Here is a 6,740-nt window from a genome sequence, read left to right as displayed (position 1 = left end):
TCCCAACTTCCTCTCTCTCTCTCTCTCTCTCTCTCTCTCTCTCTCTCTCTCTCACTCGCTCACTCTCTCTCGCAATGAGCATATTTAACAGTTTCACTACCTTACTGAAATTCGGAATATGTCGAGAAAGTTTATTGCCACTCACATAAATATCCAGTTGACACATAGCATTTAAGTATTTGCCAAATAGTTGTACATTACATATAGTTTGCATTTCAGACTGCCACAAAGCAGCAAAATTACTCTGGCAACAACCATTCTGCTGATAAGCACGAACACGTGCAGTAACGCTCCTTCAGTAATGACAGCCTTTTCTTTTTCTTCTTTAATATTCTCAATATCTGATATTTTTGAATATATATATATACACAGTCACACATACATTCATACATACATATATATACAGTATCTCACAGAAGTGAGTACACCCCTCACATTTTTGTAAATATTTTATTATATCTTTTCATGTGAAAACACTGAAGAAATGACACTTTGCTACAATGTAAAGTAGTGAGCGTACAGCTTGTACAACAGTGTAAATTTGCTGTCCCCTCAAAATAACTCTGCACACAGCCATTAATGTCTAAACCGCTGGCCACAAAAGTGAGTACACCCCTAAGTGAAAATGTCCAAATTGGGCCCAATTAGCCATTTTCTCTCCCGGTGTCGTGTGACTCATTAGTGTTACAAGGTCTCAGGAGTGAATGGGGAGCAGGTGTGTTAAATTTGGTGTTATCGCTCTCACTCTCTCGTACTGGTCACTGGAAGTTCAACATGGCACCTCATGGCAAAGAACTCTCTGAGGATCTGAAAAAAAAAATTGTTGCTCTACATAAAGATGGCGTAGTTAATGACTGTCCTGCAAAGTTCAGCTCCAACCCTAATCAAACACACCTGAAGCAACTAATTAAGGTCTTCAGGATCACTTAAACATTAAAGGCAGGTGTGTTTGATTAGAGTTGGAGCTAAACTTTGCAGGACAGTCGATCGCCAGGAGCAGGGTTGGGCACCCCTGGCGTAGGCTATAGGAAGATTGCCAAGACCCTAAAACTGAGCTGCGGCACGGTGGCCAAGACCATACAGCAGTTTAACAGGACAGGTTCCACTCAGAACAGCGCGGGTGCGGTTCAGATCGCGGTCTTTATGTCAAACGGGTCGGGTACAGAATTAAATTGGTGCTGGCTGCTGTCGGATAACGGGTCGGGTGTTCTGTTGTGTACTTCAGATGCAGGTTTACCTAACAGCACCCGTGCAGGACTCTGCTTTAAACTGCTTTGCGTCTCTCCGTCAGATAACCTCACGTGCATGATGCGCCATTTACGGGGGCTTATTTAAAATGAAAACTCATTCTCTGCCAGCAGGAGGCGCTTTTAGAGTGATACAACTGGTAATGTATATCGAAATATCGGAAATGTGTTTAAAAATCATATCACCGTTATTGAAAAAAATTATATCGCGATACATATTGATATCGAATTATTGTCCAGCCCTAATACATACATACATACCAGGGCTCGCAAAATTTCAAAATCGCTGGTAGCCCTTCGGACAGACATTCTTCAGATTTTGGTAGCCCAAAATGAATTTAAGTAGCCCAAATAAAAAAAAGACATCGACTGAACTTCACTGCGGACAAATCAGCTTGATTAAAAACTTCAGTGATTGCTTTTTTTTCTTCAAATAACATGTCAAGAGAGTAGAGGTGCAACGGATCACAAAACCCACGGCTCGGATCATATTGCATTATCACATCAGATTTTGAGTAACAGATCGGATCATTTTGCAGATGAGAAAAAAAAAAAGGTTCTTTATTATTTAAATAACAGAATACTTCTTTGATAACACAGCAAAAATAGTAGCATATAGGGATGTAACGATTCACTCAAGTCACGATGCGATTCACGATACTGATTTCACAATACAATTTTCTAAAGACAAATTATAAATGAAAAGGTGTCCTTTTATAATTTCTCCAACAAAATGCTGCACATTTCTTTGTGAAATTGAACTGTCAAATAATAAAACTAACTTGATATTTTTAAACAAATACCTAATTAAATAATACAAATAAAACAAATCTCTTCATATAAACAAACTAATGCTTTGGCTGTGCTGTTTCCATTTAAAATCAGAGGCAACCACTGCATTTTAATCACGATCCAAACAAATATGCTAAATTCATGTTATTTAGATTGCAATTAGATTGTATAATTTCGAAATTTGAAGCAAAAACAGAATGGTCTGATTTTAGCTTTGTGAATAAGGGTGCTTTCACACCTGTAGATCGATTGCTTTGTTCCGAAACAGGGATTAAAATTATTACAATGTTGCTTTTTATTCTTGGTGCGGTTCGCTTTCAAACGGCAAAGTTTCTAAACGGACCAAATTTGTTAATACAAGTCACGCACGAGTAAACTGTTCTCTCATTGGTCAAAGTTTCACGGTTTATTTTCCGGGATTCCACTAGCTGTCACGGCTGTCATCTGTCAGGATGGAACAATAACAGCTTTGTGGGCTTATTGTTGGGTTTTTTGTAGCTGTTGTTAATAATAATTTATCATTTTGAGCAGGAGTCCAGGATTGATTGGGAAAACATTTTTAAAATGCACCTACTACAAAGAAGAGCAATAAGACGGCATTATAAAATAAAAGTGCGCTTTGATTTTTGAATGGCAAAGACGTGCTCACCACAGACATTAACAGGTTCATTTAGCGGTATTAGCAAAACAACAAAGCTAATGCTTTTCACGGAACTTACGTAATTACCCATCATAAATTGTGATATAGCCTGGTCCGTTGGATCGAATTGCTTTCTCACTACAACCGAACCGCTCCAGAGTTCATTTTCAATCTAGCCGAGACCACCTCGTTCAGGCGATCTCGGACCGATTGTTTTGGTGCGGATCCGAACGTGATTGCCGTGTTCACATATGCCCAAGCGAACCGAGCTAAGGGGGGAAACGCGCCAGGTTCCGAAAACAACAGGCCAGGTGTGAAAGCACCCTAAGACGCAAATGTCACTCTCTGACAGCAGGTGGCGCTTATGGAACAGCAGGTATTTATAGGCTGCTGTCCCTTTAAGACCGAATGCACGGATCCAATATAATGATGCACTTGAGATTTCTTTCATCACTGTTTACGTTCACTTAAGACATAACCGACTGTGTTTACGAGAATACTTGCCGAGACCGTTATTTTGAGATAATTTTGTGTGTATGTGTTCATTCAGATGCAAGGATATGTGAAAGAGGAATCAATTCTGTGTACGCACATTGTTTGAAACGCGGCTCTCTGTGCACGCTTTGAATGAGGGCCGCAGCTCAGAATGCGTGTGAATGGTTTAAAACACTTGAATGTTTAAATCGGCAAGACTTAAAAACACCTGCAAATGATCAACTACGATCAGTTTTACCCTACAAGCTAGTGAACAAGGCAAATCAAGGAAGGAATTTTATATCACTGTTCAAGATAGCCCGTCGGACAGGGCAGGCAGACGTTGGGCTAGCGATTTTGCGAGCCCTGCATACACACACCTATTGGTCGACAACATTGTACAATCTATAATGCAGGTACCGCCCACATTTGCTGCTGGTAAAAAACCTGCTTACTGACTAATGCTCAGCATTAGTTTACACATGACTGTTAAAACATTTTGAAGAGTGAGCATAGTCTGCTTAATTTAGAACCGAGTCAAATGTCAGACCGGTGAGAAGAACCCCCTTTTTCATTGTGGGCCTCAAAAATCCAGAGACGGTACTGTACAACACATACTGTCATAAACCAGGCTTCATTTTGTCGCGTGCATGCGCAGACCCTTTACGAACCTCTGTGACATTCCATTCATGTAGGTCCGACTCACTGTGCATTATAGGCTAAATATATGGACAATATTTGAGTTTTTTATTATTTATTTATTTAGATATTACTATATATATATATATATATATATACATATATATTTGAAATATGTCTGTAATGCTCACTAAAGCTCACCATTTATTCGATCAAAAATACTGTAAAAACAGCAATAATGTAAAATATTATTACCATTTAAAATAAGAAATGTCTATTTTAATACATTTTAAAACATATTTTTTCCCTTGATGGCAAAGCTGAATTTTCAGCAGTCATTAATCCAGTCTTCAGTGTCATATGATCCTTCACAAATCATTCTAATATGCTTGATTTGGTGCTCAATTAGTATCAGTTATTATTGGTCTGCAAATATTAATGATGATTCTTATGCAATGTTGAACAGTTGCAACAAATAGAAAAGAGTTATTTTAAATTTAAATAAGTTTTCACAATATTACTGTTTGCAAGAGACTTCTTTAAAAAAAAAAAAAACTAAAACAATTATTCCAAACTTTTTACTGGTCTTTAGCCTATACGTACATAGTAATAAATACATAGCTTGTGCTATTAATTAATCTTTTTTTTTTTCTTCCCATGTGGGTTTTGGTAGCAGTTTTGTATGATATTTTTTTTCTTTTTTAATTTTAGCTAGCAAACAAAGTACATTTGTGTAGCTTAGTGATTAAAGTTTGGGTCTGGGGACTGAAAGGTTAAAGAGCAGGTCATATGGGTTTTCGAAAAATATATTTTTTTGCAGTTTGTAACGTAGCTACCCTTAAATGTAATCAGTCTGCAAACTTGTTAATCAAAAAAAGTGCATGATAAGTAAAGATATTGTCTCTCAAAAGAAAGAGTCGACTCTGAACCGCCTTAATGAGTCGTCATATTTTTTTATTTTCTGCCTGTTACCTATAAACTTCACAAGGTAACATATTTACATAATCCCCGCCTGCCTGTGAAATACGAACACTCTGACCTGCCCACAAACACTTCCGCTAGTTAGTGTGTTTACATCAGGTTGAGAAGACGCTGTGTTCTGCATTGTGAAAGCAAGTTTGTTTTGTTTTTATTGCTGAAAGATGATTTATTGCCACATACAAAGTTTAAACTTACCACTGAGAAACGTCCTGATCAAGTCGTGCTTGCAATGGAGTTTCCGGTTGAGCGACTGCATTGGTATCATCCTCAGACTCGGGCTCGAATTGATAAAGTAATATCGATGCCATTTTTGTAAGCTTATAGCATCTTTGTTTACAAGTAATCCTCTGGAGCAAAAGATGTTAATGGGCGTTTTGTTTCCGACACACATTGTATACGGAAAGACCAATCACAACAGACTTGGCCAGCTGACCAATCAGAGCAAAGTAGACTAATGGAAGGGAGGAGTTTACAGACCTTAAGCCCAGAACTAGGGATGTTAATTTTAAATGGACGGTTAACCGTTAACCGACCGTAAGAATTTTGACCGATTAATAAACGGTTAAAAAAGTTATTATTATTTATTTTTTTCAGTAATTTATCAAAATATTTAAAAAGGTTTGCTGCATGGTTAAAATACTCTACGTGTATAAAAAATAGTTTTTTTTAGAGAAAAAAATATATGTCGCATTTTATTATTTCATTCAGAAATAGGCCTAATGCTGACGCGAAATGTTTACAAACATTAGGGCTGTGCAATTAATTGCATGCGATTGTCATGCGCATCTCGTCAGTAAAGGCGGTCCCGTGATTAGTAGTAAATCTCCATCACCTGCTTTCAGATTGAGCGACATTCACTACACAGAGTCGTAGTTCACTGACAATTAGGCAATATCGTGTTCATAATCGCAGATGAATCGTATTAGATTATGAATGCGATATCGCCTAGCTTGTCAGTGAATGCCGCTCAATCTGAAAGCAGGTGATAGAGATTTACTACTAATCACGGGACCGCCTTTTAATTGCGTGCGATTAATTGCACAGCCCTAACAAACATTATAATAAACACTTTAAACATAGCTAGGCTATTTTAGTTCCCCTCACTCCACAACAAAGCCTTTCAATTAACAGTAGGCTATTTAGAAAAGAACAAGAATTAAAAATATAAGAAGCTATAGCAATATAAACAACAAGCCAAAATGAATTGATTTAGGCTAAAACGAAACTGAAACCAATGTTGGGTCTCTCATTCGACACAAAATCAAATGTTTCCGTATTCACGATGTATTTAAATGCCAAAATATTATTTATTATGTAGCCTACTTCACTCGCGTTCCAATATCAAGTAAAACTAAATGTTTTGCATATCATCACGGCGTTACGGTGATAACACTTAATGGCACAGATTTTATTACATATTTAAACTGAGCAGTGTGTTTTTTTTTTTTTACATATGTTTGACTGACTATATTTTATTATGATAATGAACAGGCTGCATTGTCAAGGTATAGCAATGCTGTGTATGCACGCATGCGGCGCCGGCACAATCACTTGAATTTTTTCCTTCTAACAGTGGAAACAACTACTCCTTTTAGTCCTAAAGATAATCGGAACTGTAAAAGGTTTACCTTTGTGTACATTCACAATAAAAACAAATCTTTGTGCTTTTGTAAAATAAGCCTAAAGAAAAATATGATGCCGCTTTCTGCCGTCTGGTTTCCTTTCGCGTGGCACAAAAATGAACCGAAACTCTGCATGCAAGGCTACTTGCTGCACATTTTTTCTTTAATTTTCTTAATTTATTTTTTTAAGGGGTCATATGATGCGATTTCAATTTTTCCTTTCTCTTTGGAGTGTTACAAGCTCTTGGTGCATAAAGAAGATCTGTAAAGTTGCAAAGACTAAAGTCTCAAATCCAAAGAGATATTCTTTATAAAAGTTCAGAGTCAGCCACACCTACCTAAAAC

At 37.3% G+C, this 6,740-nt stretch overlaps 1 protein-coding gene across 1 annotated transcript in view; it reads left to right on the top strand.

Moving 5' to 3' along the window:
* Positions 1-6,740, top strand: part of LOC107584942 (serine/threonine-protein kinase OSR1-like) — a 90,447-nt gene that overhangs the window by 607 nt on the left and 83,100 nt on the right. The gene's annotated exons all lie outside the window — the stretch shown is intronic.

The sequence above is a fragment of the Sinocyclocheilus grahami genome, unplaced genomic scaffold (genome assembly GCF_001515645.1).
Source record: "Sinocyclocheilus grahami isolate Dianchi unplaced genomic scaffold, SAMN03320097.WGS_v1.1 scaffold65.1, whole genome shotgun sequence".
Taxonomy (NCBI): Eukaryota; Metazoa; Chordata; class Actinopteri; order Cypriniformes; family Cyprinidae; genus Sinocyclocheilus; species Sinocyclocheilus grahami.
Note: the sequence above shows the minus strand (reverse complement) of the source record. Positions and strands in the feature narration are given on the sequence as shown.